Source organism: Mesocricetus auratus, unplaced genomic scaffold (genome assembly GCF_017639785.1).
Source record: "Mesocricetus auratus isolate SY011 unplaced genomic scaffold, BCM_Maur_2.0 Super-Scaffold_100003, whole genome shotgun sequence".
Taxonomy (NCBI): Eukaryota; Metazoa; Chordata; class Mammalia; order Rodentia; family Cricetidae; genus Mesocricetus; species Mesocricetus auratus.
Genome location: NW_024429188.1, coordinates 103,753,227 through 103,763,929, shown reverse-complemented (window position 1 = coordinate 103,763,929; position 10,703 = coordinate 103,753,227). Strand labels below are relative to the sequence as shown.

Below are 10,703 nucleotides of genomic sequence, written 5' to 3'. Positions count from 1 at the left end.
AGTAACTGAGCATTGTAAATGCTGCTGAGAAGTCTGGTAAGGAGCCCCACAATGGATCCCTAGGTATCATGGAGTTTGTTACATGAGGCCCAATTCTCTCACCTTAAAATTTATATGTTGGCAGTATATAGTGATTTGTGCCTGTACTCCCAGCATCTAAGAGACTAAGGCAGGAGTATTACTAAGATTCTAAGCTTATCCTGATCTTCATAGTGAATTTCAGGCTAGCCTGGGCTAGTGAGTGAGACCCTGTCCAGAGAGAAGGGCAAGGGGAGGAAGAGAATGGAGAAAGGAAGAAAATTTATTGAAGATCAATTCCCTAGATCCTCATAATGTAATCCTATTTGTAGATAGGGTTTGTTTTGTTTTATTTTGTGTTGCAGTATATTGTGTTGTTTGGAGAAAGGATCTCAATGTGTAGCCCTGGCTGGCCGACCTTGATTTTGTGGGAATCCTTATACTTCTATATCCCAAGTGCTGGGTTACAGACATACATTGCTGTGCCTGATTTGTAACAACATCTTTAAAGAGATGATTAACTTAAAACGAAATCTTTATAGTGGGCCCTAATCCAGCATGACATGTGTTTATAAGAAGACATGTAGACAACACTTACATGCACAAGAGATGATCGTATGAACACACTTTGTTGTCTGTAAAAGGGTCTCATGTAGTCCAAGCTGACCACCAATTTCCCTATATGGTTAAGGATGACCTTGAACTTCTGATCCTTCGGCTTCTACCTTCCCAAGTGCTGGAACTGCAGGTGTGTACCATCAGACCTGGTTTATGCACTACTGGGGATTGAACCTAGTGCCTGCCAGGTACGCACTCTACCAACTGAGAGATGTCCCCAGGTCTCTAATGACACGTTTTGTTGTATTTTTTCAAAATAGCACAATTAATTTTATTTTTCATAATGAGTTTTTATCCTCTTATGTTGGGGAAGTCCTGTTATTTGCCTGTTATTTGTCAATAAAGTACTGTTGAGCCTATAGGAATCTAGATAGGTGGGGCTAGGAGTCCAGGAGGATTCTGGGAAGGAGAAACACAAGAGAGTCAAGATGTAATGCCATGGGGGTAGGAAACCCGGAACCATTCTCCGGTAAGAGAAATACTTAGATTAACAATGATGGGGTAATTACTTAAGGCAGAGCTAGCCAGTAAGAGACAAGCAAGGCCAACAGCTTCATAATTAATATAGCCTCCTGTGTGTTTATTTGGGACTATTGGGGATCTAGAACCAGGCGGGCGGAAAGGCTCCACTCAAGGAAAGCTTCTCTTAACACTCTTATGTATTACATATATTACTTCTCTCATATGTGTACATTTCCCTCCATCCCCCCACACCTATACCCATCCCACTCCCTCAGTCCACTCACAAATCTATTTCATTTTGATGATTCACTGAGTTTAATTCTGACTGCTTACAGGAGCATACGTGGGGAGGCTATTTATTGGAGCACGAGTAATTTGCCAGTAGATACACCACTAAGGAAAGTGTCTTTCCTTCCCACCAGCAACTATTAACTACCAGTAGGTAGCTCTCCATGGGGGCTGAGTCCCCTTCTCCACTCCCTGGCTGATATCCGCATGATAGGCATCTATCTAACCTAATGTTCAACTAGGAGGAAATAAGCTTTGCTGTTTTAGGCCACTAGTACATGGTATCTTGTCCTGACAGCCTCAGCGAGGTAGCATAGAGGTGTGGGAAGTGCCATGGACATAACTGCCACACCTAAGTACTCAAGTATTTAAGATCTAGATTAGAGAGGGATACTAGTTAGCCCACTGTATTGGGAGGGAGGCAAGGAGGGAGGGAGGGAGGCAGGGAGGGAGGGAGGCAGGGAAGAGCACATAGCTGCCAATGCATGTAGGGTGCTTTATCGGAGACAGGTGAATAACTACTTACTTCAACAGTTAAATATGAAGCAAGACCAACTAAGTGGGGGAATTTCAGATTTGATGAGAGAGGAATGTTTTAAATGATCTTCTGATAGGTGAGCGTGGTTTTCTTTTAAATACCATAAGATAAAACCATCCCTGAGTCAGGTGTGGTAGCACATACCTGCAATCCCAGAACTTGGGAGGCAGAGGCAGGGGAATTTCTCAGTATGTGAAGGCAGCCTGGTCTACAAAGCAAGTTCCAGCCATGGATACATAGGAATACCCTGTTTAAAAATAAACAAAGAATGTAAAAATAAACAAGATCCCTCCTAATGTTTGGAAGGTGGATCCCTCTTGAATGGGGTTAGTGCTGAGATGAAAGAGACTCTAGGCTCCTTCCACCATAGGATGACAGCAAAAGACACCAACCGTGACCCAGGGAGTGGGCTATCACAACACACCAAATATATTGGCAACTTGGTATAGGAATTCCCAGGCTCTAGGGCTGTGAGAAATTTCTGTTGTTTCTGAGCCACTAATGGTATCTAAGTAAGCAAACTAAAGAAGTGTAGGAAGATTGTTAGGCTAGTGAAAAGCTGAGGCTATCCAGGTGTGGGTTCATTTTCAAAAGTGCCCCTAGCCAGTTTAGTTCCCAACACAGATAAAGCAAAAGCACTAGACTCCTCCTAGCTAGTCTCACCCTCAAGACCGTGGTAAGCCACCCTCACACCCAAACAAGATGTTTAGAGTAGAAAATTACTAACAACTAAGCTTGCCATGAGCCTGAAAAGTTTTAACATAAACACAATGTAAAATGTAGAGATGAATCCACGCACACAGAGACGAGCCATGCATGGTTTTATTGAGAAGCACATATATGTAAGCAACTATGTAGGAGAAGGATCCCACCTAGATGATGTGTAAGATATTACTCTCTGATTATTCAGTATGAGGAAAGGAAAGGAGAGTCCAGCCTTAGGGCTCATAAACTGTTACGCTGATGGCTGGCTTCCAAAGTCATATAATAAACTCTCATTTTCACTACTCTGAGTTTCCAGTGCTCTTATTATGGAGGGAGGCACATTGTTTCTCACAACAGATGAATGTGATGGGAGGCTAGTAGAGCAAAAATGTGAAGGGATTTGTGAGGACATAATTGCAATAATGGACTGCGGAGCCTCAGCTGGGTAGAAATTAAAGTGGTTATTTGAAGATATAAAAGCAATGATAAGGCCTGTTGTGCAGGCTTATTCCTGTAATCTCAGAACTCAGTGGAGGCAGGAGGATCTGGAATTCTGGAACAGCCTATGCTATCCAATTTCACAAGAGATACATTGGCTGGTGCATTGCTCAGTGGGTATAGGCACTTGCTGCCAAGCCTGACTGACCTGAGTTCAATCCCTGAACTCCACATGGTGAAGGAGAGAACTCAGTCCTGGGAGTTGTCATCTGACCTCCACGGGTGTGTTTTAGCATGCACTCAACTATACTACCACACACATATCATATATACACACTGGATAAATTTTTAAAAAATTTAGAGACATATAGAAAAGCATCCTGTGTCCTACAAAAGAGATGATGTATATTCAATGACATTTGCTGTTGTTTTCGAATAGCATCTGTGAAAGGAATAGTGCTTGAGAATGAAAACAATAGAGAATTGTATGCATGAGGTATTAATTCAATTTTGTACATCTGAAATTAACATAAATAATGAGTGTTCTCACAAGCATATTTTAGCATATGTTTGTGTATTGTTGAAAGGGGAACAAGTCACATACTATATATTTTGGAAGCGTATTTAATGTATATGAATATATATTGAATGGGAAGCACATCATATATGCTATACTGCTATTGTACACTGGTGACACTTTTTGAGGCAAAATATTGCTGTGTAAGCCTAGCTCTCTTGCAGCTCACTGTGCAACCAGTTCAAAGCTTGCAGCAATTCTTCTGCCTCTGTCTCCCAAGTGCTGCTGGGTCATAGGTATTAGCCACCGTGCCTTCTAGACTACAATCTGCTATTTTTGGAGACAAGGTCATCCTAGTAGTCCTGGCTGGGCTAGCACTCATTATATAGACCATGCTGGTATTAAACTCACAACAGTCTTCCTGCATTTGCCTCCCAAGTGCTGGGCTTGCAAGAGTAAGTAATCATGCTTGGCTTTGCAATATGCTTTTAAAATTTACTATAGGTTTTCATATTTTTCTGTGTTAAGCACATGATTCATATCACATTTTAGAAATTAAAGATTCGAATTGATGGTTATATTACAATTTAAACCAACTCTACATAAATCAGTATCTATCTATCTATAGGTATCTATCTACATACCTACCTACCTACCTACACACTGACATATGAGGTTGAATAACCCAGGGGTTTGTATATGCTAGCCCATCACTCCACCACAGAGTTACATGCCTGTTCCTCAATGGTCAAGTTTTAAAAATAGTATTATAAGGCCAAGTGGGTTGACAGATGCCCATAATCACAGCAGTTGAGACTGAGATAGCAGGATTCTTGCAAAACTGTAAGTGATGGAAAATCCCAGGCCAGCTAGGGCTACATAGTAAAACCTTGTCTTGGAAAAAATGGTATTCGACATTATACTTTCAAATAGTTAGATGTGCAAAACACGATATGATGCTTAAGTGCAAATGGGACCAATCAAAAATATTGAAAAATGAGATTTCAAATAAATGGCTTCTACATCTGCCAGCTTAAGCCTCCACCTTTGTGGACCTATAACGATGCCAAAGCCACCAGTAGTGTCAATGATCAAATATCATCATGTTGTTTCTCTTTCTCTATAGCTTTCCATAGACGTATCTGGCCTGGAGAAACTGACTGGAATTTTTTCACTGATAAGTGAGTGATAATAATAAATGTGATTTGCCAGGCATGATGGTGCACATATTTAATCCCAGCACTCGGGAGGCAAAGGCAGGCAGGGCTACACAAGGAAACCCTGTCTTGAAAAATCAAAAACCAAAAATAAGGAAAAAGAAAGTATGCGGTTCACAGTCTCATGGTTCTCTAGGTTTCCACTTCTAGTAAGATTGTTTTTAGGTGGCCTTTTTCAATGTGTTCTACAGAATCAGTACTTTACCAGTGCCTTTGAGAACAAGGAGCCATATGGATTTTTTTTCTTTGAGACAAGATCTCACACTGTAGTCCAAGATGACCTGGAGCCCACTATGTAGCTGATGCTGGCCTCATCTTTGTGGAAATCCTCCTGTCTCAGCCTCCTGAGTGCTGGGATCACAGGCACGAGCCACGGTGTAGAGCTCCACATGGACCCTTGATAAAGAACTTTTCTCTTTTCAAGGCTGGCGAGATGACTAAGAAGTTTAAAATGTTTGATGATATTCCAGAAGACCTGAGTTCGATTCCTAGAATCCATATTGGGCAGCTCACAACTGCCTGTAATTTGCAGCTGCTGGGGATCTGATGGCCTCTAAGGGCAAAGCACACACACACACACACACACACACACACACACACACACACACACACACACACTTTTAGTTTTTGAGCCAGAAACAGCTGTGTAGAGCAAGCTGGCCTCAAACTAAAAAATCCACCTGCCTTTGACTCTCAAATGTTGAGATTAGAGGTATGTGCCATCATGCCTGCTCATAGGAAATGTTTTTAAAGGCTTTTCTGCATTAAATCTAAAAATTTTAGCCCACTGTGCATGAAATTTCCATCACATGTGATGTTAACTCTTTGTGAGCAGACTGCATCATCACCTGCCATTTATAGTGTGGAACAGAGGCATGGCCTCAAAACTATCTATCCATTTTGGTGATTTGCACATGAGTATTTTTAGGCCTTCCAGTTTCCTTTCATTTCCCAACTCTGGTTGCCATATTGGTTCTGGCACAATCTATGAGTAGAAAGTTGAAAGAAATGATTTCTAAAAAGAGAACACAAGCTAGATTGATAGCAAACTACTCCCAGAACTATTTGTCATATACACTCCCCATGAGACCCTGTTTAACCATAATGGTTTGATTAAAAATAGGTGTGACGGTTTCTTCCAAGTTACCTGTCAACTTGACACAACCTAAAGTCGCCTGGGAAGAGAATCTTGGTGGCTTTGTGTACATTGTGGTGGCCTGTGCTCATGTCTATGGGAGATAATGTACAGTGCCTTAACTGATGTGGGAATACCCACCATGAATATGGGCAGCACCTCTGGGAGCAGCCTCTATAAAAGGACGTGGAAGAAGGAAAGTGTTTTACATTTTACTTGCTGATGTTCACTCTTACTGTTGAGCTCATCAGTCTTCTTGCTGCCACTGCTGATTCTTTTTTTGTGTTTTTTTTGAGACAGGGTTTCTTTGTGTGCCCACCCCTAGCTGTTCTGCAACTTGCTCTGTAGACCAGGCTAGCCTTGGACTCATGGAGAGCCGCCTGCCTTTGCTTCCCGATTACTGGGATTAAAGGTGTGCTCCACTGCCCGGCTGCTGACGCTGTTGCTGCTGATTCTTTAACTGACACAGAACCAGCTTCCTTGGGCTGCCAATGTGGACTGGAGACCCTGCTGCTGATCCCTTGGCTGGTTTTTGGAACCAGCTACTTCGAGCTTCTAATGTGAACTGATCATCAACTTTTTAATGAGTCTTCTAGGTCTCCAGTACCATACTGGGACAGTAGAGACATCCAGTCCCATGGATTGAGAAAGTACTGCGTTCCCGGTGGCCTCTCTGGTGTAAAACAGATCACATTGTGTAAGCCACTCCAATAAATGCACACTTAAAATTATTTTATTTTCTTCAGATTATAATAAATTTATTCCCCCCAAACCCTCCTTTTTCTCTTTCAAATTCATGACCTCTTTTTTTTCATTGCTATCACATACATATATGAGCATGTATACACATACATATTCCTAAATATACAAATACAACCTGCTCATTCTGTATGTTACTTGTACATATGTTTTCAGGGCTGAACGTTTTGTATTGAGTAACCAATTGGTATGTTCTTCCCTGGAGAAGCCGTTTTCTGTTGCTCTCACCATTCCTAAGCTGTCTATAGTTCTTGGTTTAGGGTTGAGACTTTGTGTGGACCTTCCCCTGTTCGTCTGTTGGTATTATCCTTATTTCAGCTTATGCTTAGGCAATAATGTAGGTGAGTGTGCTTCTGCCACTACTAGGAAACAATCTCACAGCAAACCCCTTGATCCTCTGGCTCTTTTTGTCCTCCTTTCTGCAGTTATCCCTGAGTCTTAGGTGCTGGAGTTGTATCGTAAATGCTATCAGTTGAGACTGAGATCCACATTTATGCTTTTCATTGGCTATGATTTTCTGTAATTATCTCTGTTACAAACAACAATTCCCTTGATGAGGGTTGAGGACTACTCTCACCTGTGAGTGTGATGAGAGGTGGAAGACACCATGCACTTCACACGCAGGGCCCAGTGTCCCCTCAGCTAGAACAGACACGAAGGCCTCGTCTCTGAGGAAAAAAGCACCATGCAAGCTTCCAAAGGAGGGAAGCAACTCACAACTCTACCAAGCCATGATATCTATGAGCTACAGTGACCATGATGGTACGATAACCCTAAAGGTTCACTAGTGGCATGCATGCCATGGCAGTGACCAACAGCTCTCTAATTGGATGTAAGACACACTCAACAAGAGGGAAACCATGCCTGGTACTGGAAACCTAACTAACTACCCAGGGCTAGTGAAGTCATGGATCTTGGTGGAGAACCTAGAACTGCCACTTTACTAAGCCAGCAGAATCCCTAACTAAGTCCCTCTGTAACATATATTTATTCTATAGGTTGTGTCCCCTAGAGAACCCTCACTAATACACCATGGAGACTAGAACTCACTTCTCTGTGGGAAAGCAGAGGCACAATCTGTGGCTGTGTTTGGTTTGTCAGCAGCAAGATGTTTAAAGGCTTTTATTAGCATGTATTAATTATATACAATAATGGATTTCATTGTAAAATTTACATATCTATGTTGTGCTGGTTACTTTTTGTCAACTAGACACAAATTAGAATCATCTGGAGGAGGGAACCTCAGTTGAGGAAATGCCTCCATCAGATTGGCCTGTAGTCATGCCTGTGTCGCATTTTCTTGATTATTGATTGATGTTGGATGGCCCAATTCACTTTGGATGGTGCTACTCCTGTGCAGGTGGGCCTGGGAGGTACTAAAAGATAGCTCTGAACGTAAGCTGGAGGAAGCCAATAAGCAGCACTACCCCATCGCCTCTGCTTCAGTTCCTGCCTCCAGGTTTCTGTCTTGAGGTCTTGTCCCAATTTCCCTTCATGATGGACTACAGCTGTAAACTGAAATAAACACTTTCTTCCCCAAGATGGGTTTGGTTTTGGCCAGTGTTTAATCCCAGCAACAATAAGGCAAACTAGGGAATGTATATAATGTATTTTCACCATCTTGTTCCCCCGCCCCACTCCTGCTAATTATCCCCCCATCTAGTCCCCTCCTTCTACTTCTGGGTCTTTGTGCATGTGTCCCCTAGTGCATTTTACTGGCATCACTTACAGGAGCATCCATGAAGGAGCATTACTGGAGCAAGGACACCTTGCCAGTGGCCAAATCACTGAAGACAATGTCTCCCTCTCCCCTAGAAACCCTGAAGTACCTATATGTCCCAAGGGAGGGGTGGAGCCTTTTGAGTCCCTATGTCCTCTCTGGTGGGCCCAATCTGAAGGAGATAATACTAGCTACTGTGAGTTCAAGAGTGCAGCACCCATGCTGCGCCCAGTAGATCGGGTCCCACAACACTCCGCCCCTTCCTCTATCTTGACCCTTAATGGCAGTAATCTTTTTTGATTATTTTAAGTGTGTGTGTGTGTGTGTGTGTGTGTGCGCGCGCGCGCGTGCAAGAGACAGAGAGGGGGGGCGGAGGGAGGGAGGGAAGGGGGAGGAGGGAGGGAGGGAGGGAGGGAGGGAGAGAGAGAGAGAGAGAGAGAGAGAGAGAGAGAGAGAGAGAGAGAGAGAGAGAGAGAGAGAGAGAGAGAGAGAGAGAGAGAGAGAGAGAGACCTGACTGCAGGCTCCCATGGAGGGCAGAGGTGTCAGATCCCCCAGAACTGGAGTTTAGCCACCTGGCCACCTGGTGCTTAGAACTGACCTCAAGTCCTCTGTAAGAGTAGCAAACACTCTTAACTGCAAAACCATCTCTCTAGTCATCTATATTTTTACAGACATATTATAGCTCTGGCACCAAGAAAGCTCTGAGCATCTATTATTTCAAAAATATTAATAAACTGGATAATTACACACATCGGTATTCCCAGCATTTAGGAGGTAGGGGCAAAAAGAGTAGACGCTCAAGGCCAGCCTGGACTACATATATGAGCCCAACCTTAGATACACGTGAACCTGTCTAAAAAAAAAGAACATTAATAAACAAAACCCTACAGTATGCAAGTTTTTGAAACTGACTTTTGTTGAACATAATGCTTCATGTTCCATCCAACTTGTTTTATATAGCAATCATTAATTTATTTTTGTCATTAAGTGACATTCTACACTATGGGTTTAGAGCAGTTTTAGGCATTTGTCTATAGAAGAATATTTGAATCAGATAGGTGTGGTATCTTATGCTTGTAGCTTCAGCACTCCAGAAGCAAAGACAGGAGGAATTCCAAGAACCTATGCCAGCTTGGGCTGGCTATACAGCAAACTCTAGTGTCAAATGTTTTTTAAATTGTTTCTACTTTGGGACTGTGCAAAATAAAGATTCGAGAATATTCACGTATAGGTTCCTGTATTTTCATTTCTGGAGGAAATGCTCACAAATGTAATTACATGGTAAGTGCTTATTTAGTTTTTTTCCCCTAAGAAACTGAAAACTGTTTTCAATGCAGCTGTAGCACTTTTGTGACTACCAGCAATATTCAAGTCCAGTTTTTCTGTATTCTCAGCAGCGTTTTGTGGCGTCACTGTTCCTTTGTTTTAGCCCTATTCTGTCTACTTGTGTATCATGTATCAGATAAACATTTAGTTGTCACTTATCCAGTGATTAATTAAGCTATGCATCTTTTAATGCATGTATTTGATATATAAACATACCATTTCATTAAATGTCTATTCAGGTATTTTGCCCATTTTCTGTTGCCTTGAACTTATGGAGGAGTTGAGACAAGTCTCACTACAGAAGCTCAGTCTAGTCTGGAACTTACTATGCAGTTCAGGTCGGTCTTGAACTCATGGCAATGTTCCTGTTTTGGTCTCGTTAGTGCTCAGATTGTAAGAGTGAGACACTATGTAAGACAGCACCAGATATATGATTTCCTGCCTGTGATTTTCATTCTCCTGAAGTGGGATATCATAGTGCAAACGATTTTAATTTAGATTAGGTCTAAGCTTCTTTTGTAAATTATGAATATATTTTGATTGTCTTTTCCCTACCCTAGCTCCAACCAGAACCTCCTCACCTCCCTATCCACTCAATTTTATACCCCCTCTCTCCTTTTTAAAAATAAGCCCACAAAAATGAAAACGAAAGCAAAGAGACCAGTAAGGGAAAAATGTTAAAACAAAATGAAACTAAAAGTAAAAAAACAAACCAAAACAAAATAACAACAGAAACAAACAAAATGTTTTGGGTTGGCTAACTACTCTTGGTCTGGGGCCTGCCCTGGAATATACCTAGGGACATCATATTAGAAAAAGTTTTTCCTTTTCCCAGCAGGTATCATTGCAAATGCATTCTTAATTAGGGGGGTGGGACTTTATGTCTACTTCCCTTTCTCAATGCTGGGATCTTGTCTGCTTTGAATTTGTGCAGGTCTTGTGCATGTAGTCACCATCTATG

The 10,703-nt window shown here is 42.0% G+C and overlaps 1 long non-coding RNA gene across 1 annotated transcript; it reads left to right on the top strand.

Annotated features, from left to right (window-relative positions):
- Nucleotides 1–1,852: 1,852 nt before the first annotated feature.
- On the top strand, nt 1,853–6,667 carry LOC121140034. Its single transcript, XR_005876870.1, has 2 exons — nt 1,853–4,765; nt 6,237–6,667. It is a non-coding gene; the product is annotated as an uncharacterized LOC121140034 (long non-coding RNA).
- Nucleotides 6,668–10,703: the final 4,036 nt, after the last annotated feature.